Below are 26,788 nucleotides of genomic sequence, written 5' to 3' on the forward strand. Positions count from 1 at the left end.
AGAAATAGCTTCTGGAGGGGTTTTTTTGATGAAAAATACCTACTGGAGGGGTTTTTTGGTCAAAAAAAACCTTCTGAATGGGATACTTTGATCAACAATACCTTCTAAAAGAAATGTTTTGATCAAAACAGCCTTTTCATAAGCAAAAACTACTGCATTAGAATTTGCATTATTGTTAAAACCAATGCTTCTGGGGGGTGTTTTTACCCCTAAAACCCCCCTTCGCTGCGCCACTTCAGAACGAGCATAATAAAAGTATTTTCATGAAACACCTCGATCAGCAAAACGTAATACGAACTTCTTTTGCGTAAAAAATTCCAAGACATATTTTTAAAAGCAAAAAAAAAAAAAAAAAACTCATAAGGTAATTAGTATAGTAAATCCCTTTGCTACTGGCTAAAGTATTTTCTGCTTTCAAACAGTAATGCAAAGTGCCCTTTGAACAAAATAGTCCAGATACCCAACTTTTACTTGAAACTTTTTTACTTTTATTCATTGGTTTCTGTCTGATATACAATCTTTAGGATGGTTCCTTATTAAAACAGTTCTAAACAAAATATTTAAAGCTTTATACTCTTAAAAACTAAAGCAATAGATTAGAAGTCAAAGACTTTTTCAATGTAGCATCATGTTCTTGTTTTCAAGCTAAATTTTAGTTAGAGTAATTAGGTGGTAGAAAAAGATGCGAAAGAAAAGACGGCAAAATGCGTCCCCCAACCCTCGTGGTATAAGAGGGCTCTACTGTATTAGATTAAAAAACGGCAGCGACAAATTTCGTTGGTTGGTTGGTTTCATAGTAGAAATAAGCATTATCAAGAATGAGAATAATATCATTGTACCTTTTAATAGAAATAAATTCAGTCTGTAAGTATTTTGTTTGGTTATTTCCAACTAAAAGAGTTGGAATTTATTTGCGAGTAATTCATTTGCAGAAAAGCTGGAGTATTAAAGATTAATTTTTAAGTATATAACTTAACCAACTAAAAATTTAAATCAGTCAAGTATAGAAAAATCTTCATGTAACCAAAATATTTCTGGATTCCTATGGACTTTACAGCATAGATACGTGTTCTTCTTTGGCATTAAAAAATTTCACGAAAATAAATTAGCAAGCTACAGAATACTTCGTTTACTTAATGATTTATTAAAAATGAACGATAAATATATATATAATATACAAAAGTATAAACTCCCAAATTTAATCACGTTAAAAATGTTTTTAAAATTTTCAAATTCAACGTTTGAGAATGGATTATCTAGTTCAAATATTAAAACAAATATTTTCAAATGCTTAACGATTTTTTTATTGAAACATAATATCACACTAATTCTAAAGTACTAAAGCGAAATAATAATCCTTCTAGCACATTCAGCTAAATTTACTGCTCCAAGATTCTAATAGTGAACAAATAACTTCTGAAACGTGATGCTTTAATATCAGCTGAAACAGGAATTCTTTCTAATGGAACATGATCTCCTCTCTTCGTAATCCTCAAAGGAAGTATGCAGTTTGTTTATTATCGACTTAGAGGAACAGTAAATTCGTTTGGGAGTTTTAGAGTTTCAAAGGGTCTTTTACGCTAAAATGGATAATTATCTTCTCGTAAAATTCTACTGAAACCAGAGTTATGCTATTTTACGAAAGCTATCATAAAATAGTAAGATTTATCGTCTAAACTAAACGAGTCTACTTTCCTGTACACCAATCCAAGAGTGCCCATCCCCGCCAAGTTCAATGCGCAAATCCTCCCCTCCCCCTAAAATTTTCTCGACCCTGTTCCCTTTTTTTATTTTTTAGCTCCCTTTTTTAATTTTGTTTATTTTTTTTATTTACTTTTATATTTACTTACTTTTAATTATTATTATAATTATTATTTTAGTAGAAAAGTTTTGTGCTACGTTAATGACATTCCACCTACACACACACAAACTAAATAAATGAAATGAAATATGAAGAGAATAAAATGAAATAAAATAAACAATTAAAATTAAAAATATATCAATAAACAAATTTAAGTAATTGAATTTAAAAAATTAAAAATCCCCCCCATTTGGGTGATGCACCCCCCCTTCCCCCCACCAACATTGATTTTTTTTTATAGCATCAGATTGTTATTCGCACAGTTGAAAAGGATAGCATATTATTTCAAACTTACCTTTTTAACATGTATCATACTGAAAACTAAACATGCCTCTTTGGTGTAAAAAAAAAAAAAAAGCTTGAACTGAGAGAACTTATGAACAATGAATTCCTTCAAATTTTTAGGCAGTATGTTTCAGTAAATTTTAACCAATAAGAAGTTTCTTATACGGAACATTTTATGTTCAGCATTTTTTTCTAATATTTAAGCGTACAATTTTCCGAGAGGTCAATTAAAGAATAGCATTTTAAAAACATTTTTCCCTAGATAAAAATTCACATTTGTATCAGTAAAATATGAAAATCTGAAACTTTATTTGCAGTGCAAAAGCAACAAGTATTTTAGCTTTCCTTTAAAAAAAACTCTTCAGTATTGGTCGAAAAAAATTAAACTAAAAATGCAAAGGAAGTTTTTACCAAAAATAAAATTGTGTGCCGCTCTTTCTTTAGTTTAAAAAAGACTTGACTTTCAATTTTTACCGTTACCAAAAGTTTAAAAAAAATAGGTAATACTTAAGAATGAAAATTTAAAAAAAAAATATACATTAAAATAAAAAAAGTTGTATGAAAAATAATATCCCTTGCAGCTCATTGCTTCAAGTTAAAACTAAAGCACCTTGAACTCTATTTTTTTTACTGCCAAATTTATTTTAAAAAATCTAAATTTCAGTATGAAAATTTTAAAATAAACATCTCAACGATCATTTATGTTTCAATAAAATTCTTTGCACGTTGAATTTAGTTTGATTCAAAGCGTTTCAATTTCTATTACGTCTTACTTTTTATATCTGCAAGCAAAAACTAAAAATATGTTTCAGGTCTCCAGAATTTTTTACATTTTTCAGCGGCAAAAAAAATAGTTTTTAGCTTCATCGGTTTTTAGATGAAGAATTTTGAATTTCTTTGTAGAAATAAATGTTAAAGAAATTAAATTATTAAACGAATGTTTATTGAATAATTAAGTCAAAAACCTTTAAGATCATATTTTACGTCAAAAGCTCTTTGAAATAAAGTTCAGTTGATGCGAATACAGCTTTGAGTGCACGAGATATACCTGCCTTGATTTTTTCCCTTAGGCGCTAATGTTAAATTTTTGAACGGTTCAAAATCGAAAGGAAAGTTGCTCAAACCGAACAATGAAGTGTGGGAATTGGGAATGATGTGTCCTGACCGTAATTTTTTGAACGAAAGAAAAAAAAATTATTCCAATTTGTGTTTTTCCCTCAAGTATTATTGGAGAGGGGGAACGACAGAGCGACAGACACGAATTTTCTAATCTCAAAGCCAGACTTTCAAATTATTCATTTTTCAGTACTTTTTTAAAAAGTATTTACTTTATTTTTGACTTTTTTTTGTAATGATATGTATAACATACATTTAGCCTTTGTTCTTTATCAATTTAATAAAAAACGAAAAAAAATCTTCTCAGCAGTTATATAAATATGCAAGAAGCCGAAAATAGTATTTCAAGAAAACTTACGCCCTATATTTAAGTATAACAAATATTAATAGAAAAAAAAAACAAAAATACAGCATTGAGTTGGATCACTTATAATTGTCACTATTTAGATTAACACAAGAAAATCGCCCGTCAAGGTATAACGGGTGAAAACTGGTTCTACATTTGAACGAAGCAATTGCCTGTTTGGTGATAGTTTGATATTTGAAATTTCAACCCTAACTCCAGTTGATTAACCCTTAACTGTAGTAGATAGCGTTAATTGTTGACCCCTTTTTCATTCTCCTAAAATGACAGCCTTACCAGTAAAACAGTAAAGTTACCGGTTCATGTTCAGCTTTGTCAGAATAAAGCATTTCCGTGTATGTCAAACATTACTGAAAAAATCTTATTAAATTATCATGCGGCGCGAGTTTCATTGTTGGTGACGTCAGCGTTACTCGATCAATGAATTGTCTATTATATATATGAGGATTGCATATTTAGAGTGGACTGCCAAATCAATGTGGACATTCAAAGAAACTTTTTAACAAATCCATTAGAATTACTAAATTCTTAAGCTTTCCGAACTTTCCGAACATTAGCACTCAATATCATAAATTAGAAAATATTAACACAAAATAATAAAGTATACACAAGAATATTGTAATATTCTAATTTTAATAACGTTTAATGACGTCAGAGGTACTTACCAAGGTCAAAAATTGAAAATTGTGTGAGTTCCCATTATTTTGGTATCCCACTAGGTATAATCATTATTCATTAAAATTATAATTTGAATAAAAGCTTTTAAATTCTGAAGAGTATTAGAAAAAATCTTCAATATCATCCGAAATAAATGCGCCTCGGATATTCTTTTGACAATATTTTGATGTATAATGATATGAGAGCAATGTTTATGGCATAAAGTCAACATAAATAGCATGACAGAGCAGATTAAAAATTTTAAGCTTTAATACACAACTTAAGAATATGAAATTTAAAAACAAAAAATCGTTTCAGTGCTCACTAAAAAGTGTTTTAATGATCAAACCATTATTGAAAGATCTCTAATTTTAATGAGGCATGCCAAGATCTTGTTTTGAGGGACATTTCAATTATGTTTGAAGACGGCGGAGCATAAAATAATAAATCTGCAGTTACAGAAAGTTTGAACCCTCCCAATAAATCTAGTTATGTGGTGAAAGTAAACACAGCTTTGTTGGACAACGCGATTTCATCGTTACGGTTACGGAGACTAATGAATACGTAACGAAGAAAACGTGGATGTAACTGATTGCATAGCGAAAGTTCGGATCGTCTGACTTTTGATTAGAGAGATAACAAGCAAAGTTGAATTGAGGAAAAATTTTGGTAAAACTACGATTTTTGTTCTCCGTGACTTTAACGGTTGAGAATAAATAGATATTAGTGTACAGCTGAAATGATTCTTCAAAGTTTGTGCATAAATTCAAATCAATAATGAGTAGATATAATTAAGATATAAAATTACTTCTGAAATTTTATATTTAGAGAACTTCATCAATGTTGATTTCAAACGTTAAAAAAAGTTATTTCCTTTTTAACTTGTTTTTATTATTTTTACTGTTATTTAAGGGAAAAAAGCTCAATATTTCTAAAGCATTTTTTTTTTTTTTTTTTTTTTTTTTTTTTTTTTGAATCCCTTCACAAAACAAAGATTTGTTTCCTTCGATTTGTGTGATTTTCTATGTTGCTGACATGGAGCCTCATTAATATATTTACGAAATCTGGCTCATTAAGTAATTAAACTATATTTAACTCATACGTTATTTATGAATGTAAAACCGGAAAACACTTTTTTCTTTTAATTTATTTTCGTGTTTGAATTTATAATCCCTTTTTTACTTAAACATCCTTATTGTGTATCCTTTCATAAATTGTAAAAACCGGTATTTAAATTGCTACACAAGTTACATGAATTTTATGTGAACAATATTACTTATAACTAATACCGGGGGGTATAAAATCATATAAAATGCACCGTAAAAAATTGTATAAGGACACCTGTGCAAAGGGGGTAGCCTAACACGAATTCTGGTAAAAAAAAGTAACTCGTATCCCTTTTTATAAAATACTCTAATTGTCGAAGTAACCTTGTACTACAGTTTGTGTAAAGTCCCACCTGCATTCGAAATTGCTTTAAAAACTGAAAGGGAATTCAAAGTGCTTTCATAAAGATCAGTATCGACACACAGCTCATAAATTCTTATTAGTGAAACGAAGACGGTCCTCCTTGGTCGAGCGGCAAAAAAACTCTAGCTTTGCGAGCTGTCTGTAATACTGGTATTTTTGGTTCGATCCGACTGAAACTGTGTCCTGAGTGTTATTTGCTCATTTAGTGCAACAAAAATGTCTTATCTGTATGTTAAAATAAATTTCGAATTGGTGTAAAGTTGATTGGTGTATATTAATCGTGAAAAAGCACGAACTTGATAAACATTGAATAAACGAATGATTGAAAGCTAAAGAAGTAAAGAAGACAAAAAGCAAAGGGCTTTAGCATGAAATTGCTACACAGTTATAACGAAATTTTAAATTTTGTAAACTAATAATTTATTTTTATACTTCCAATAAAGAACGTATAGAAAGATATTATTACACGATCATTTAATATATTTGGATAATTTTATGGAATGGTTAATCTGAAGTACAAGTCAACTTTCACTTAAAAATGAGTAACCGTCCAAGAAAGTCAGATGAAAGCTTAATTTTTGCAAATGTGTAACCTTTCAAACAATTTCTCTGCAAGCATACAGAAAATTATGGTGTAACCTTACACAGAAATTTGTGAAACGTTATACCATAGATACATTACCATAGTGTAATCTTCCACAAGTGACGTGTAACTTTACTCCAGTTATGTCAGTTAACTTACTCCAGAGCAGCAGATGCAGCTATGATGCCACTGAAGTCAGGATACACAAAAATTTTTACAGTGTGCAAGCAAAATATTCTTATTGAACACTTTTTTGTATTACGCAATTTTAGAGAAACATTGCTAAAAATTTCAATAATTACTATAGTAGTTTCTCTAAGCTTCAAATTATGTTTGTACATCATAACCGCTAATTTAATGCATGTAATCTTGTTAGTTTGCTTAGAAACATTATGTTCCCTTAATATGAAGCTTTTAAACTTTCCTTGAAGATAAATACTGTCCCAGAATTTTTCGCACGATAACCCCAAAAGTCTTTTGCCTTGTGCAAAATATTTGGAAATGCAAAGTTGTTCATAATTACTCAATTCTCCATACCTCAAGTCTTAAAGATTTACGTACGTACTGGTACATCGGCTTTACATCACATATTATAAACAAGGTCTTTTGTCAAGGACAGTTTTAAACCGTGAAATATAGTTTAGTTTAACACAAGGTTATTGGTAATTATCGCAGCGCTTCGGAGTAAACTTCACACTTTTTAAGTAAAATTATTCTTCAAGACAAATTTTAGGAATTTAATTAGATTTATTTAATCCTCACAAAATTTAGTGAAGACAGTTAACTTAAATTTAGCTAGCTGAATTTTAAGAATGGACAGTATTTGAATTTGTTCACAGAATTTTTTTTCTTTTTTTTTTTTTTTTAATTGCTCTGCAAATTTATATTTTTCTTACTTCAAACTTTGAGCAATATTTCAAGACAAAAAAATACATTTAAACTAAAATAACCTTTAAACGGAGTTTTAGCTCAGTCAAAATATTTTCCCACGAACATTTATCTATTATTCGGTTTATTGTTTTAAGTCAAATGTGCCAAGTCTTTTACTACAAGAAGAATATATACAAAATATTTAGAATTTTCTAAATTTATAGCAAGCGAAACAATTTTAAAACTTGGTTCAACTTAACTTCAAGTTTACAGCAAGCAATCTTGAAACTTTTTATGATGTAAATTCTACAATTCCAATTTAAACGTTTGTCAACAATTTTCAGGAAGAGCAAGTTAATCTTTAACATTGCAGTTCTTTTGCAAACATTCGAAACTCGTCATAATTCAGTCAAAGTAATCTTCTGAAAATCTGTATGCAATTTCATCTTTTCCACACCTCAACTTTGAAAAAAGATTATTTTTCAAGCCCTCACTTTTAATTTTAGATACATAAAACCGCCTTTTATACATGGAAATAGTTTTTGAGTTTTGAAAATTTGTTTTTCAGTAGGAGTCATAAATCGCTGATTAACAACATTTTCCCTTATCTCAAAGATAAAAACATTACCACATTTTAAGCCCTTAAATAAGGTTTCAGAACTTTAACTTCATACCAAGAGCTTAATGCAAAAATTTTAGATACTAAATTTGAAAAATATACCAATCACATTATTACAATATTTCTCGGTTAAAACTGCTATTCTTTCCAATAGTCTACAATATATAAAATGAAACTTACGTTACTTAAGTTTTTTGCTTACATCTAATGTAAGAAACTTTTCCTCTTTCAAAGTCGTCTTAAAATTTAGAAATAACAATGGGGTCGTTTCCAAAATTTTAAAAGTAATTTTTTCTGAAAGAGCAAGCATGTTTAAAAACATAGGATCTGACCTTTTTTTAAATAAATTTGTTTAAGTTTAATATTTTTTAAAAATTACTTACATCGGTGCGCTTTCATTGTTTACGCTTCTGCCAGTGACATCACAAATGATGAAAAGCATTCAGTGTTGCCATTCACAGAGCAAAATACTTAATTCGCATCTTAACTCACGAGTATTGGCAACGATATGGTGGATAGCAAGCGTAGAGCGCAATATTTAATTCTCTTCTTGATTATCATAACGTGGAAATGTGGTAGAAAGATGAGACACAAAGAGCATCATTTGTGACGTCATCAAAACCACGCCTCGTTTGAAAAATCGGACATTTTAAAAAATTTAATAAAAAATAACTGTTGGGAAAATTAAAGTATTTTTTGGGTCCATGTTTTTTTTTTTTTTTTTTTTTTTCTTATTCTATCAATTTCAGTGATGAAAAGTACTACTTTTGACTGAAGGAAACAACCCCATTCCATCTCAAAATATGGTTACGTCTAACTAAAAGTAGTAACAATCTCTGCTATTCGTTCATAATCTTCAACATTATATATTCTTCAGCTTAAATTTTAGAATCTTATCAAAGTTCAAACCCTCACCTCAAAATATAATGAAAGTGCATGGATTTTCTCAAATCTTTGAAAATTTATGGTTATTTTTGCATCTAATGTGAAGAAATTTACCTGAATTCAATCCTTTATCTCTCAATTAATCTTCGCAATTTCCATTGCAAATTTTCTCCCTCTTCCTAGATTTAGGAACTTAATCACAAAATTCAAAAAGTGCAATTTAATTTTTGAATACTCTCCAGCCCACAACTTAAAGTATTTTTCAGTTCAAATTTGCTATTGGATGATTTTTTTTACTGTTATTGAAGTAATCCGTAATTATTTAAGTAATCATATTTACTTTTTCAGAGTCTTCGTTATTCCTATTGCAAGTCGTAGACTTTAGAACTTAAAATTAAAACTCAAAATGTAAAACTGACTTTTAACTACTCTCCAGCCAAAACCTTGAAATATTTGCCAATAGAAACATGCTGCTGATGCTTTTTTATGGTTTGTTAGTTGAATAAAGAAGGAATACGGATATAATTTATAAACGTTATGCAAATTGTTTATGTTATTTACTTTGGAATGCATACATTTAGAATCTTGAGTCAAGACAGTATTATATACCAACGACCAATTAGAAACAAATTGCAATAAATACTAGCTTCAGAACAAATATTGCAGTCAAAAAAACTTAAATGAAATAGCACTTTCCAAACTAATACACAGCCAGTATTTATCGTTGAATCTACTTCTGTCTTTAAATTTTAATTTGATAACCTTAGACTAACCTCACAAAACAGGCAATTAACGAAACAGTCGCCAGAGCATTTAACCAAAAAATTACATTCCAACACTAAACTTTAACGATCGTATTTAAAATGTCAATCTTTCGTTACAGTTACAGACAACATCTAGGGCATAATCATAAGCATTTATCGGTTAACAGCGATAAGTAAAATCGCTGTTAAAGGGAAATTACTGTTAAGAAGACAAAGGAATAGTTTTCGCCAGTGCATAACTTAGAAGAATTATGTCACAGCTGTTATAATTTCACTTCTGCCCATAAAAATCTTTTTCTTTAACAGTTTCAGGATGGAATGGAATTGCGTGATTATCTTAGATTTATAGATTCTGAAGGAATGCATTTTAGTGCTTTCGAAATCCTTTTTGGCTTAGCAGAAATAATGTGTTCCACTGAAAAGAAGGATATAAACTGCAAATAGTATCATCAGTAAAATAAAATTTGATCCTTAAAGTTCAACTCTATAGTAAATTGTTTAGAAGTTTCTATAATAGCTTTGCAAATCCATTGCGTCTTATTATCGTAGTTTTCTTTACTTTGGTGCCGTGAAATTCATTGAAATTATTAGACAGCATTTCGTTTGAATGCTCGGTACGGTAAAAGTATTTGTCCTACTTACCACTTTTTTTCGAACAATAATTATGGGTGATAATCTGTCTTCATAAAAATGTTAGACTAGCAAATGAAGCAAACTATTTTATATCATAGTACAACTGTTTAAACATCTGTTTCTGTTAATTATTAAAAATAAATTAAAGAAATTAAAAATAATATTTAAAAAAAAATTGTTTGAATTTTGAGATCTTAAATTCTCAAACTATGTTCATCGCAATCACAAATTGCGATCGAACCCTACTCGTTGGGTTTCTTGTTTCTACTAATGCTTTTATCGCAACCATAATTTTAATTCAAGACGTCAAAATCCAAATGAATCCCAGGGGCTGGGTGTGTTTTGGTTGGACGTGTACTGGAGACTGTTTTCGCGTAAAAAGGATTATGAAAAGTCGAGAAGATCGTTTATAAATAATTCGATTACGCACAGGAAAGTAAAATCAAAGGACATCAACGATTGTCAAGTGAAAACAATAAGCAATCGTGATTACTTTATGAAATTATGTCTAATCTTTAATGAATAAAAATGGCTGTTTGTATGTGTGTATGTGTTCCTTATGCAAATCCACAGGTTACGTCGGATATATGCCAAATTTGTCAGAGAGGTCTTTTGATGTCTTAGAATTCCAAGGGGGGGGGGAGGCATTCACTTAGGGAGCAGCAAATCAGTGAAACGGAATGTTTACACCTACTAATAACAATGACTGATTTTTGGAATTTTAAAAAATTCCAAAGAGGTCAAAATTTAAGAGCCATTGTCTGTAAGGATCAGGCAGGTTGTGATTGTTGACATTTTTAATTTTCTTTATTTTTGCAAATGTTGTTCCTTATCATGAATGTAATGTTTGTGCAAAATATGAGCTTTGTCTGCCTTACCGTTTTTGGGAAATTAAATTTTTAAATTTAGGGGGCGTGGCACATTTTTGCGTGTTTTTGAAATTTGCAGATTTTAAAGTTCTTGTTGCTTTAAGCGCCCCTATAATAACATGGATTTTTAAATTCTATACTATTATATGGTCTTCTTAGATACTATTACAGCTGTCAAATCGGTGTCACTACGAGGGCGACGGCCATGAACTCCGTTTAAAAATGACCGAAAATGATTTTTTTTCTATATTCAAGGCCACTTTTCTCAAAGCGCCTTCATGATGACACCAACATTTTTAGATCATTTTCTAGCCACACTTACATACATCAAAAATATGTATCATAATCGGTGTCACTATAAGGGCGCCAGAAGATATTGGAACTTTTATTCGATAAATTTCACAAAAACACAAATATTTAAAATCTAACTACAACTGTCGCCCTCATAGCAGAGATCTGATACTAAATTGGGCTGATAACCAACATGTTTGTCTAACATTTGCGCAAGAAAAATCGGTGTCACTCCTATTATTTTTGTAAATATAATCGTTCGAAGTTAGTACGTTATGGCGTTTTTTTATATTTATTTATTTAATCTTTTCACCCCCAGATAGTTTTTTTGAACAGATTTATTTTTAATTTAAACAAAAATGTGTATCTTTTAACATAAACAGCTTTGGACAGTAAGAGCGTCTTTTTCTTGAATAGAAAATGCCCGTTTTGATATAGGTACAGGCAGATGTATTGTGCATAATATGTCTAGATTATCATACCAATACTCATCTTGTTTTTTCGGCCAAACAAATCTATTTATTCCAATTGTTCTTGACATACATTTGACCTCAACTTGCAAATGGATTTTATACGAAAGATGTATAGAGAGAAGCTGTTACAAACATCTTATATAAATGCTTCAAATTTTCAACTAATAAATACCCCTGCATTGCCAAAAGTTCAATTTAATGAAATTGGATGGTCCCTATCTTTACGAGCTCAGTTCAAGTTCACTTCAAAGCAGAAGGAGTATTTATAAGAACAATTTACGATTAGTGAAAATACTGGGAAAAAACAACATCCCTGTCAAGTTGCACACTAGATGAGAAATGCAGTTCGTAACGGGGAAGAAACTGTTCGTTGCTTCAGAGTATTGTACTATGAAACAAATCCTATCCTTTTTTTTTCGATGGAAGAAACAAAAAAAAAACGAATGCATTCTCAATACATCAAATAAGAAAATTGAAGAAAACGAACATTCAGAATCTGAAACTGAATTTGAGGATAACGTAGACCAAAACGAAGAAAACATTAAGAATCAAGTCAAACCAATTTCAGAAAGACGGTCATCTCTTATTGAAAACTGCTAATTTTGTAGCACTAAAGCATGGGAAAACATGGTATCCCAGAAAAAGAGTAGAAGTTGACCATTTGCAAGTTTATGTCAAATGCATGTCAAGAACCATTGGAATAAATAAATTTGTTTGGCCGGAAAAAACAAGACGAGTATTAGTATAATAGTCTAGACATGTTATGCACAATAGATCCACCTGGTACCTATATCAAAACGGGCATTTTCTATTCAAGAAAAAGACTCTCTTGCTGCCCAAAGCTGTTTATGTTATAAGGTACACTTCTTTGTATTAAATTAAAAATAAATATGTACAAAAAAAATCTGGGTGTGAAAAAATTAAATAAATAAATATAAAAAAATGCCATAACGTACTAACTTGGAACGATTATATTTCGAAAAATAATAGGAGTGACACCGATTTTTTTTGTGCAAATGTTAGACAAACATGTTGGTTATCAACCTAATGTAGTATCAGATATCTGCTATGAGGGCGACAGTTGTAATTAGATTCTAAATATTTGTGTTTTTGTGAAATTTATTGAATAAAAGTTCCAATATCTACTGGCGCCCTTATAGTGACGCCGATTTTGATACATATTTTTGATGTATGTTAGTGTGGCTAGAAAATGATCTAAAAATGTTGGTGTCATCATGAAGGCGCTTTGAGAAAATTGGCCTTGAATATAGAAAAAAATTCATTTTCGGTCATTTTTAAACGGAGTTCATGGCCGTCGCCCTCGTAGTGTCACCGATTTGACAGCTGTAACAGTATCTAACAAGACCATATAGTAATATGGAATTAAAAAATCCATGTCATTATAAGGGCGCTTCAAGCAACAACCACATTAAAATCTGCAAATTTGAAAGACCGGCAAAAATGTGCCACGCCCCCTAAACAAAAAAAATTGTTTTCTCAAAAATGGTGAGTCAGACAAAGCTCAAATTTCGGATTTACATTACATTTATGATAAGGAACAACATATGTGAAAATAAAAAAAATTAAAAATGTCAACAATCACAAATGCTTTAAACTCCCGATTCTTACAGACAATGGCTCTTAAATGTTGAGTCATAAAAATAAATTAATATTATGACCAATATGATGTAATGTTTATTACATAAATAAAATGCTGTCGCTTTGTTAAAGTTATTCGTTTTCACAAACTGTTGAAACAAAATAGTCTTAGACATTTAAAAAAAAAGGATCGAAAATTTAAAAAATATACACATAAATCTTTCATGTATTATTAATACTAGTGAGTAAGTTGTATAGAAAAGTGTAATATTGCAATTTACAATGCTCCTGATAGAAAGCAAATAAATTTATGCATGGAAAGTCACAGAAATAACTTATGCAGTGTATTCGATCTTTGATATGTGAACTTAGTCATGAGAAGTAAAGAAATACATTTTTGATAAGAAGTAAAAGATAATATCTGTACGTCAGAGCCAGAGGAACGTAAGTCACATTATGATAATTTTACAGCAGAGAGGGAAAAACTTTTTTATGGGGCATGCAAAAGGACGGAATGCGCGCTGTTTTAAACCCTGGTAAAAAAATTTAAAAGGATTTTTTTTAAGAATGATGTTCTTATGGCTCGATGTGGAATTGGCTTCTACATACAATGCACTAATAAACAGAAAATCGCAATTTTTGTACTTATGTAATTCTGCTTCATAGGTACCGATATTACAACGATAAATTGCTTAAATTTGCAAGAAACTGCGGATACGATTTTCGGGGTTCCACTAGGGTGGTTCAAAAATACATGTAAAAAAAGTCTTTTCTAGATACCAGGACATCCCTCAATATTTTTAGACATGTGGATAGTAATATACTGGAAGAATTTTAGCTTCCTATTTCAACTGAAAGAGGGTGCTCAACCCACTCCCCCAAACTTCAAGCGTATGGGGAGAGAGGTTAAAAAAAATACATTGAACTGAAAAAACAATGCTACTTATTATGATATACACTAATAATATGCATATACATTGCAATAAAATAATTATTTACGACAAAACAGCTGGGGAAATCAAATGTTTCTAAATTTGTGGCATTTTCTATAGTACGGCTAATGTTAAATTAAGGGGTCATTGAGCACTTGAAATTTGAGTAAGAAGCTAAAACTTTTACAGCATAATACTATTAGTAAGTGTAAAAAAATGGGAGTGTCCTGGACTATAGCTGAAAAAATGTTTTTGTGAACCACCATAGGTTACACGGATGCAAAAAAGTGAGCTTTCGAATGAAACTACATTCTACCAAAGCAACCAAAGGGAGGGGAGTGAGTGGATATTCTTATATGGCCTTAGGACTTACATCATTTAACGTGTTTCAGATATTTTAACATGGTAGGGAAAAGAAATGTTCGGTTGCATTAACAGGGAGATACGTTACGACTGGGCATTCCAGCTGTTACCAGCTATTTTTTTCATTCTTCCTAATAAGTTCATTAATTATGTTAATGAGCTTTTCTTCGAGTATCTCAATGCTCTTTAAAGTGATTTCAAAAGCCTAGCCTAACATATTTACAATCAATTTTTGTTAACAAATAGAAAACGGCAAGCGGCAAAAATTTTAAATCGTTGAGATTTCCGCGGTCATTTGAGTGAAAATAAGTCACGCGAAAAGTTTTCTCGAGGAAATTGTAGGTGAAAACATTTTAATATGATTTATCTTTCACACTGGATTTAATTAAGCTGTATAACTCGCGCAAAAGATGACCAAAATTAACCCCTCTTGGAACGATTAGCGCAAAAATTGAATCAACGGCTTTTTCCGTGCAGGTATACTTATATTCCAAATTAAAACTAAATTGTAGCATTACTTCTAACGAAATAACAGTCGCAATAAACAAGAAAGAGCGTTCGATTGCACTACCCGTCTTGAAGCTATTGGCACTAAAATTGAGTCGACTTTTATACACTTTAAGCTGTACCCTTGGACTAATTTTTGATGGACTCCGCTCATTACTTTATATAGCAGTCACAGTAACGAGAAAGCAACGTTCGATTGCTTAACCCGCCATTGAGATATTGGCACCGAATTTGAACCAACAACTGTACCCTCTAGACTCTCCCTGTGAACCAATTTTTGTTTGATTCCGCCGTTACTTCCTGAGGTATATCAGGCCCGCATAATGAAGAAAACGCTCGATTGCTCCACCCCAATGGGAGAAATTGGTGCCAAAACCTGATGGGCACCAATTCACATGGAGATACATATTATCCACCAAATTTTATTTGATATTATGCAGCGGTTTTGCACTTAAGAGGACACACAAAAAGCGAGTCACGCACATACGGATACATAGACAGACAGACATTTTCCAAAAATGGTCAAAATGGATTTAGCATATCTCAAAATGTGAAAATACGACGAGTTTCGAAAGTTTTCGCGTCTTTTGCATATTAGATACAGAAGAAAATAAAAATTAATAATCTTTACTAATAATAAAGCTGAAAGTCTCTCTGTCTGTATCTCTCTCTGTCCGGATCTCTGTGACGCGCATAGCGCCTAGACCGTTCGACCGATTTTCATGAAATTGGGCGCAGAATTAGTTTGTAGCATGGGGGTGTGCACTTCGAAACGATTTTTCGAAAATTCGATTTTGTTCTTTTTCTATTCCAATTTCAAGAACATTTTCCGAGCAAAATTATCATAAGATGGACGAGTAAATTACCAAGTTATCATAACGTAGAACCGTAAACGTGGGCAAGCCAATTGGCGAGAAATTCATCGTACATTATTTGTAAATATACAGGCAAACCAAAAGATCTTTTAATTTTCTACTACGGGCAAAGCTGTGCGGTGCCACTAGTAGTGACTGTAAAGTTGAACTGTTAATAAACTTAAGGGAGCTCGGGACACATTTTGAAAAAGTTTTGTGAAACAGTTTGGAGTTTTGAAATTTTTTGCATTGATTCACCATCTATTTAATAAGCAAAATCATAGCATAAATATTAAACTTTTTTAATTTAAATTTATTTTTTTAAAATAAGGTTGCTTTAAATCGTTAAAACTCAAAATATTCTTGCTCAATTTAAATTTTTTTTTAATTTATAAATATATAAACTTTAATTTTTATTCTGCGATTTAAAATATTTTAATTCAATAAAAAAAAGAAAATATTTGAAGGAAAATTTCAAAAATTCGAAGATACCTTTTTTTTTAATCATATTTTTTGATTTAAACTTTTTTCACATTTGCCGAATAAAAATTAAAGTAAACTGTTTGAAAATGATATGCTCCAAATTTTTATCTTTATCAGTTCTTGATTTAAAAGAGTTTGAATGCAAGAAATCGGGAAAAATTGCATCACGGAAAAAAACGCGTTTAAAATTTTAAAGTTAAATATAATATTAGTAAAATGCTTGCAACAAAAGTAGTTATATCTTTCGTTATAACTAAGATAGAAACAATATTCAAACATCCTTTTAAGGGAAAAAACGGAATTTTTTTTTCATATAATAAAAAAAACTGCCAAATTTGAGGATTTTTTTTTCCGAACCCCTTAACAAATATATTTCAATGGAGAACAAAAGCACGCATATTTTAGTGGATTTTGAGCAATGGGGGGGGGGTTGTTTCCTTTAGGCAAAAGTATTACTTTTAATCACTGAAATTGATAGAATAAGCAAAAAAAAAAAAAAACTAACATGGACCCAGAAAATACTTTCATTTTCCCTACAGTTACTTTTTAATTAATTTTTTTAAATGTCCGATTTTTCAACCAAGGCGTGGTCTTGATCACGTCACAAATGATGCACTTTTCCGCATCTGTGTACTGCGTTTCCACGTACTGATAATCAAGAAGCGAATTATGTATCGCCTTCTACGCTTGCTATCAACCACATCGTTGCCAATACACGTGAGTAAAGATGCGAATGAAGTATTTTGCTCTGTGAATGGCAACATTGAATGGCTTTTTATCATTTGTGAGGTCATCGGCAGTTTTTGTAAACAATGAAAGCGCACCGATGTAAGTAATTTTTTTAAAATATTAAACTTGAACACTTTGTTTAAAAAATGGTCAGATCCTATGTTTTTAAACATGCTCTTTCAGAAAAAAATACTTTCAAAATTTTGGAAACGACCCCATTGAAAATTTTCAAGTAATCGAGGTTTAAGAGGCTTTATTAAATTTACGTCATTAGTTTAAAAGTCCTTTTCATTATATTGCTTGAAATATTACCTTACTTAATCTATATTGAATGAGTTTGTAGAACAAGCTTTCTAATCGACTCTAAAAAAGACAATAATAACAATTCACACCTTTAGAGTTTAATAGGCCACCTTGCGGTCATTGAAAATAATTAACCAAAGAAGTAAAATTTTTCAGTCCTCTTTCCAGGTTAATCATAGACTTCAGCAAGTTTGTATTTATATTAATGCAATTATGTATTTTTTGTGAAGTGAAAAAGCATATGGTGGATATACTATGTCGTAATTGCGACAAGGGGATCCAAAAAAGAACATGGAAAATATTTTACATCGTTCTGCTCTTCTCCAAAAGGCTCCAAAAATGAATTGCGACGATAAATTCGCCACTGGAAAAAACCAGTAAAATGCAGAAAAATTACTGCCATTCATTAAGCTTAAAAACAGGTTATAAGCTACTGGATTTGTTTTTTTTTTTTTTTTTCCCTGTTTCCGCAGCCATCAATCAGAAACTACAGCTCTCATTATAGTTTCTTTGAGTAGTGAATTCTAAAGTTAATTGTTTGAGTTAACTAATTAATTTAAAGGGTGAACTTAAGCAAGTATAAATTCATATGTAACTCGCAATTCAAATAAACCATAGTCTCGGACCATTGGCTGATATAAAAGGTAAGCAAAACCTCGCCCACTTAAGTTGGATATGACCTGTTCAGTTAGACATTTGCCTAGCCCATTTAGAATTGAAATGTGTTTCCTCTTTAGTTAATTTCTTAGATAATCATAAGGTGGCGCATTCAAAATCTAAAACTTCGAATATCTATTAAAACTTTATACACTTTGAAAATAATCCAAATCAAGCTTCCTCGATTCAAGTCACTTATCTATAATTGGAGCAAACCTAACCTGTTAGCCTCGTAATGCTGTGATTAGGATCTTCGTAGCCTTCCCAATGCTGCCACGTAACGTTTGACCCAACTATAAAAGCAATTTATGAATCTTCTTTTCACTATGCACTTCTTTCATTTTACTCATATTGCGAAATTATTCCATATTTTCAAGGTTAGAAACCAATCAGCAAAGAACCGAAGGAAACTACTTTGCAAACTAGAGGAAAATATTTTTCTTGGATTGAAAAAATCTCAGAAAAAAATACAGGAGATTAGTTTTCAGATTGAAATGAATCAACAAACACAAATTGCCCAACGAGTGTTTTTGGTCCAAGATAAACAAACTCTAACTGATTCAAAGGATTAAAATTTTGATAAAAATGAGTGGTGTTGAATCCTTTTAACCGCAAAACATTTTTCGTGCTACTTTTCTATTAGCGGTAGAAATGGTTCTTGTTTTGACGCCGTGAAAAATCTGTTTACTTCTGGGGAATCAATTTTTCCTTCTTTATTCTAGACTTTCTTTGAAATATTCGATAAAGTTCTTTACACGCCTACTCTTTCTTAGGCTTATTAAATATATGATAATCATATTGCATGGAACTGAACTTCCGCACCGAGTTCATTTGAACGTTAAAAAAGAAAAACAGTTTTCGAGATAAATTTAAAACTACTTTTACTTATATGTTTTAACCAAAAAAAAAACGGCTCTCACAGTATCTTTTTTTTTTTTTTTTTTGAACTTTCACTGTTTGAATATTATTGGTTTTTGAAGAAGAGTAAAACATTTCAAATCGTTGATGATATTTTAACTAATCAACAACAAATAAAACAACTGTAAATCCAAACATTTTTACCGTGTTTTTGTTAATTTGGTTTCGTTGGTGTCTGTTGGAATCTTGCAACTCAATTTTCAGTCACTTTCTGCGATCGAGTTCTTTTGAAATTTTGTATGTAACCTCAGATCCGGTGACAATGCAATATTCTATCATCAAACTAATTACTTAACCATTAATTATTGGTTTATTCCAATTTTAATCAACATTTTTGCCTAAATCCTTTGATATGAGGCCGAAAAATTGCTCGCACAAATTAAAATTAAATATCTACGAAACCTCTGATTTTTTTTGGATCGGATAAAAAATTTTCCCAGAATTCAAAGTTCTTTGAACGTGAATTATAATCGATTTTAGCTAATTTCATGCAAAAGCGTAGGAGGGAAAAAATACTCATTGTTGTTTATGGTCATTGTTAAACAAAGCTTTTATTAAAATTTTCCGAAAATGTTTAAAGCAAAAACATAAAAATAGCAATTTTTATGCTTCAAAAATCAATAATATTGAAACAATCAATATTTAAAAAAAGGTTCTGAGAAAGGGGTTTTTTATTTGTTGTTGATTAGTTAAAATATCATCAATTTTTTGAAGTAGTTCATTCTTCAAAGACCAACACTATTCTAACAATGAAAGTCCAAAAAAAAAAAAAAAAAAACTGTGAGAGGGAATTTTTTATTCATGGTTAAAACATATAAGTAAAAGCAGTTATAAAATTTTGGTCTAAAACATTTTTTCTTTTGTAATGTTCAAATGAACTCTGCACCAAAGTTTAGTTTTATACAATATGATTACCATACATTTAAGGAGCCTAAGAAAGAGTAGGCGTGTAAAGATTTTTATCAAATATTTCAAAGAAAGTACCGAATAAAGAAGGGAAAATTGATTCCCCAACAGTAACAAGTTTTTCACGGCGTCAAAACAAAAACCATTTCTGTCACTAACAGAAAAATAGTACGAAAAATGCCTTGTGGTTAAAAGCATTCAACAAAACTCATTTTTATTAAAGTTTTAATCCTTCCAGTTACTGTTACAGTTTGTTTATTTCGGACCGAAAATATTCGTTGGACAATTTGTTTTCGTTGATTCATTTTAATATGAAAGCTAATTCCCCCCCCCCCCCAAAGTTTTTTTTTCTATACATGAAAAACGTTTCCCACAAACATGCAAAATAGTTTCCTTTGGTTCTCTGTTCACTGGTTTCTGATTATGAAAATATGGACTAATTTTGCAACGTGAGTAAAATGAAACAAGTTTATGATGGATAAAAACTTTCAAAACTTATTCTAAAGTTGGGGGGGAAATTAACCTGGCAGCATTGTGAAGGCTACGCTGATCCTAGTCACTGTATTAGTCGAAGATCCTAGTCGAAGCTTCCAGGTTAGGTTTGCCCGAAACTATAGATAGATGACGTGAATCAAGGGAAGCCTCGAAAACTTGTATTATTTTCAAAGTATGAAAAGTTTTAAAACATGTTCGCAATTTTAGAGCTTGAATGCGTCATTTTATGGTGATGCAAGAAATTAACAAAAGAGGTAAAACATTTTAAATCTTCGCTGAGTAAGCAAATGTCTCATTTGGAAACTACATATCCAACGTAAGTGAGTAGATTCTTGTTTTACCTTTTTCAGGAGTCCAGAGACTGAAGCTCCTCCTATGGTTTATTTGAATGCCAAATTACCCAAAAATATACACTTGCTTAAGTTCAACAATTAATTTGTTAATTTTATTAGCAATTACGGCTGCTGAAAGAGGGAAAACATCAGGATCATCACGACGTATAAGGAAGTTAGAGGACTACATTACCAAAACTACATAGTAACCAAATTAAATAAGAAGTTCCCTCCAGAACTCAACGAGCCTACTTTCCCGTATACCAATATCGACTTTTAGTATGATCAATACTCTCAAAATTAGCTATAATGCCAAATTATTTTAAACATAACTTTTTAACATTTCAAGCTAATTTTTAGAAATAAAATATGCCTTACTCATGTTAAGAAAAAGATGCGTAAAAAATAAGTAAATGGACAAATAAAGTAGTAGCACGTTTTAAACAAAGTAGCTAATAAATAATTTTCAACTAAAAAAAATCTTTAATCGCTTTCAAGAAGAGTTAAATAAGAAATAAATTATATCAGAAAAAAATTGTTTGTTTTTTCCCCCGTTTCCAAAAAGTAATTTAAAAAAATAAAACTGCACTTTCAAAAATAAATTAAAAACAATAGAATATCTACTTAAAGAAATAACTTTCATTATTCCAAAAAAAAAATCGTCTGCTCTTATCTTTATGTAAAAACATAAAGGACTCCGAGTTTCTCCACCAAAAACTGGATGAATAAATTAAAACTTTAGAGTGAAAATAAAAATAAATCATATCAACAATAATTATTTAAAGTAAAGACCTGCATCAGCTGCGGAGTCAGAGTCAATCTCATTTTTGGATTAAGAAGTCAGAGTCGGAGGTTTTTAATTCAAAGACTCGGAGTTCGAATCGTTTCCTTTAAAGTCCGTAACTCTGTCAATGTTTGCGGAGTCGGAGTCGGACTATTTACAACAACATTTTTTGAAGCAAATCCGGCTTTAAGTTCGGGATCTACTTTGACTGTTAGTTTCTCCGTGGGCGCTAATGTTAAAGGATTTGAACTGTTCAAAATTGAACAGAAAATTGTTCAAATCAAGAAGATATTTTCTGTAAATATTTTTCATCAAGAGCTTTTCTTTCAAAGTTTGTTTGAAGTGAATTCGCCTCTAAGTGTGGGATTTATTTTTGCCTTGAATTTCCCGTAGGCGCTAATGTGTGTGTGTGCGTGTTTTTTTTTTGAGCAATCACGATTGCTTATTGTTCTTATTTGACCGTTTTTGGTGTCCGTGCCTTTTTCAACTTGGACCAGAAGCCTTTGCAGCACCGACGCCCACCGTCCTCTGCTGGCGGCGCGGCGCGGCTGCTCCGGTTTTGAGCTACCCGCTTCTCCTGGTCGGAGGCGTCCATGTCCTACACACACACACGACTTCACACACATACCCTCACACACGCCTACATGCATACACACAGGTCTATGCACACACACAACTATGCACACGTAACCGCCCAGGAGGAGAGGCAGGCTTGGGGGGGGGGGCAGGAGCCGTTTCTAGAAACAATAACTCCAATGAGTAGGGTCCTGTCTCAGTTCGTGATTGCGAAAAACATAATTTGAATTCAAAATTTCAGAATTCAAATTAATTTTCTTTTCTTTTTTTGAGCAATCACGATTGCTTATTGTTCTTATTTGACCGTTTTTGGCGTCCGTGCCTTTTTCAACTTGGACCAGAAGCCTTTGCAGCACCACCGCCCACCGTCCTCTGCTGGCGGCGCGGCGCGGCTGCTCCGGTTTTGAGCTATCCGATCTCCTGGTCGGAGGCGTCCATGTCCTACACACACGCACACACACGACTTCATACACATACACTCACACACGCCTACGTGCATACACACAGGTCTACGCACACACACAACTATGCACACATAACCGCCCAGGAGGAGAGGCAGACTTGGGGGGGACAGGAGCCGTTTCTAGAAACAATAACTCCAATGAGTAGGGTCCTGTCTCAGTTCGTGATTGCGAAAAACATAATTTGGATTCAAAATTTCAGAATTCAAATTAATTTTCTTTTCTTTTTTTGAGCAATCACGATTGCTTATTGTTCTCAGTTGATCGTTTTTGATGTCCGTGCCTTTTTCAACTTGGACTAGAAGCTTCTGCAGCTCCACCGCCCACCGTCCTCTGCTGGCGGCGCGGCGCGGCTGCTCCGGTTTTGAGCTATCCGCTTCTCCTTGTCGGAGGCGTCCATGTCCTACACACACGCACGTTCACAGGCATACACACACATGACTTCACACACATACACTCACACACGCCTACGTGCATACACACAATTCTACGCACACACACAACTATGCACAAATAACCGCCGAGGAGGAGAGGCAGACTTGGGGGGGACAGGAGCCGTTTCTAGAAACAATAACTCCAATGAGTAGGGTCCTGTCGCAGTTCGTGATTGCGAAAAACATAATTTGAATTCAAAATTTTATAATTAAAAGTTTTTTTTTTTTTTTTTTTTTTTTTGAGCTGCTTTGATGGAACACGGAAAGATGATCTTTTATGGAGTCCGATTTGTAAATTTGTTATTCTAAGTTGTAAATATTTTGTTAATATAGTGAGTTTTTCGTTAAGATCACGTTGTGCATTTTCTTTAGTCAATTTCAATAACTCTATAAGCAATTAAAGATGTAAGCGTCCAAAAAGATTCGGCAAACGGTAAGATTTTTACCTAAAATTTCAATTTAAGATACCGATTAGTACATTTTTTCGTTAACGCAAAACGTTTACGCTATTACGTTCACGCCAATACTGGCGTAGCAGTTCCAAATGAAATAAAAGTTACTGAAAACTGTGATCAAAAACTAATGCTAAAATAATGTATAACTAAAAGAAAAACAGTTACATCTCTGCACCTGGAAAAAAAAATTATAATGAAAATACATTACGTCTTAAAATACATGTCAAGTGCCAAACTATAGATAATGTTGCCATCTAGCAACCATGCTGCCAAAGTTTTCGCCAAGCCTTCCACCAGTCACATGATGTATCCATGAACCAATTTTTTCATCAGCAAGTCTGGGAAAGCTCGGTCTACTCTTATTATTAGTCTACGGTTCAAATAAAAAGTGAAATACTGGAATGGGGTGTCCTTTCTGATATCTTTCGAACAAAAAAAAAGTTTATTCCAATCGGACTATTCATTCAAAAGTTATTGGGGGAGGGGGGGCAGACAAACAGAGAGAGACCGACAGACATTTTTCCTCATCTCAATTCCCAACTTTCCAATTTTTGATTTTTCGATATTTATTTAATTATTTTATTTATTTATAACTTGTTTTTTGTTTTTCGCGATATGTGTAAGATGCATTATAAGCCTTCTTTCATACTTTATTCTTCTTTTTCTGACTTATACTATGAAAGTAAGCTGAAAACAAGTGAGCCGCTTTGAAAAGTTGGGAGTAATTTATTAAAAACTAAAGTTATATTGATTATTGTTTTTGCTTCGGATTCTAAAAGAATTCGACAGAGCCACTGACTGGAATCTTCTTCGGTAAAACTTAAAATGTCTAAGGGGAAAAACTCCTTTAAAATATGTCTATTTTTTAAACTGTTCAGAAGTTTAACATTTATACCGTTCGAAATTTGATGAACTTTACCCAATTTTTTTTTAAGTTTACAAGAAAATATTGATATTTAAGTGAATTTTTTTATGTATTAAAAACGTGCACAAAAATTAAAAATAAACACAAAATTACCGTTTTTAATATTATTTTACTTTTACATACGTTTTTAATACTATTTTAATTTCAGTCATTAATAACTGAGTTCTACGATTTTATAAAAGGGCCAAATATTAAATGCACGCTACATCTCATTCTTATTTTAAAAATGCTAATATGTACACACCGTTTTTTATATAATTTCTCTCTGGAATGACTGACGTTCATAAAATGTAATTTCTTTTCAAACCCATATTTTTCTTTCGTGTCTCCACGAAAGAAAAATAAATTAAATTTAAAAAAAGCCATTAATTTAAATTTAAAAAAAAGCCTAGAAAAGTTTTGAAATAAAATTTAGAAATTTCAAACATGTTTGAAATTTCTATCACATGCATGTGAATAAAGATAAGAAGCAATAAGCTACATCTGAACAATATATATCATACTTGTTTTTAAAAAGTTAACACATACTCATCAAAAAAAAAATTTTTTTTCATAATTTTTCTCTGGTATAGTTGACGCTGATAAAATTTTAATTCCTTTTTAAAAAAAACCCTATTTTCCTTTGAGGAGTCTTAAATTTAAATAATAAAAAATAGTCAAGAAAAGTCTCGAAACAAAATTTAGTAATTTCAAACATGTGAAAAAACTTAAGAAGCAAATCATTGCATTTGAACAAACTTAAATGCGTGCTATATATCATTCTGGTATGACTGACACTTATAATCTTTAAACTCTTTTAAAAACCAATATTTTTCTTTGCTACGCTTTTAATTTAACCAGTAAAAAATAAATAACAAAAACGTCAGAATAAATTTCAAAAGTTTTAAACAAGTGAAAAAATATAGGAAGCAGTAATTTACATGTGAACAAACTTAAATGCGTGCTATACATCATCCTTATTAAAAAAAAAACACATCCTCACCAAATCTTTCTAAACATAATTTCTCTTTGGTATGACTGACGTTGATAAACTTTAAACGCTAAGTATATCCAACGAGCTACAACTGACGTCGATAAACTTTAAACGCTAAGTATATCCAACGAGCAACGACTAACGCTGATAAACTCTTGAAACTATTTTTAAAGAAAAATACAATATTAATCTTTGCGACGCTTTTAATTTGACCATTACAAAATAGGAAAAAAAACTAAAGTTTAAAAATTTCAAGCACGTGAAAAAAGATAAGAAGCAATAAGCTACATCTGAACAAACTTAAATGCGAGCTATGCATCATGCTTGTTTTTTTTTTTTTTTTTTTTTTAACTAACACGTACTCACCAAATCTTTCTAAACATGATTTCTCTTTGGTATGAACGACGTTGATAAATATTTAACGCTAAGAACATCCAACGAGCTACGACTAACCAAATAGTGATTGTTGATAAACTTTAAACTCCTTTTAAAAACAATATTTGTCTTTGTGACGCTTTTAATGTAAACAATAAAATATAGTCAAGAGAAATTTGTAATAAAATTTAGAAATTTCAAACATGTGAAAAAAAGGTAAGAAGCAGTAAGTTACATTTGACCAAACTTAAATGAGTGCTATGCATCATCCTTATTTTTTAAAAAACTAGCACGTACTCACCAAATCTTTCTAAACATAATTTCTCTTTAGTATGACTGACGTTGATAAACTTTAAACGCTAAGAACATCCAACGAGATTCGGAAACACGTGAGAGAAAAAAAAAGATACCAAACACTGAAAGCGAAAGAGTACTTTAACTTCCACTTTGACTAAGAGGTAGAGAGAAAAGTTGATCCCTTCTCCAAATGCGTGTGTTCGCACTGGGGTTTATTTCAAGAGTTATATCCGAGCAAACGAAAGTTTATTGATTCGGCTGGGATCGTAACTAGCGCCACGCTTCAATTCCTCTGCGGACACTTTTTTGATTCATACTAGATTCATTCCTACTTAGCAAATTGCTCGCAAAGAATGGGAAGAAAATGTGAAAGCTTTAATACAACTACTTCTGTTCTAGATTAAGAATAGGCAACTGTCGGGAGAAAGCTGTGTGTGGTTAATTTTTTTAACAACGGCGGGAAATTAAACTGTCTAAAAACTAATGGCTCTGTACTTCGAAATGTTTTTTTTTTTTTTTACTTTTACGTAAAAGTAAACGAATTACACTTTTTCATATTTTCTTCAGGGCTTCAAACCGAAATTAAACCAAAAAAAACGAAAAAAAAAATCGCTGTTCGGAAAAAGAAATAAATCGAAAAAATATCGGTTTATTTCTAGTTGATACATATTTAGTTATTTTGTTACTGTA

At 31.4% G+C, this 26,788-nt stretch overlaps 1 protein-coding gene across 1 annotated transcript in view; it reads right to left on the reverse strand.

Moving 5' to 3' along the window:
- LOC129224475 (endothelial cell-selective adhesion molecule-like) overlaps window positions 1-26,249 on the reverse strand; it is a 112,285-nt gene extending 86,036 nt beyond the window's left edge. Inside the window, exon 1 of the mRNA XM_054858928.1 lies at window positions 26,103-26,249. The gene's annotated coding sequence lies outside the window, so the exon portion shown is untranslated. The remainder of the gene's footprint in view (window positions 1-26,102) is intronic.
- Between the last annotated feature and the right edge of the window lie 539 nt (window positions 26,250-26,788).

Source organism: Uloborus diversus, chromosome 6, assembly GCF_026930045.1.
Source record: "Uloborus diversus isolate 005 chromosome 6, Udiv.v.3.1, whole genome shotgun sequence".
In the NCBI taxonomy this organism is placed as follows: domain Eukaryota; kingdom Metazoa; phylum Arthropoda; class Arachnida; order Araneae; family Uloboridae; genus Uloborus; species Uloborus diversus.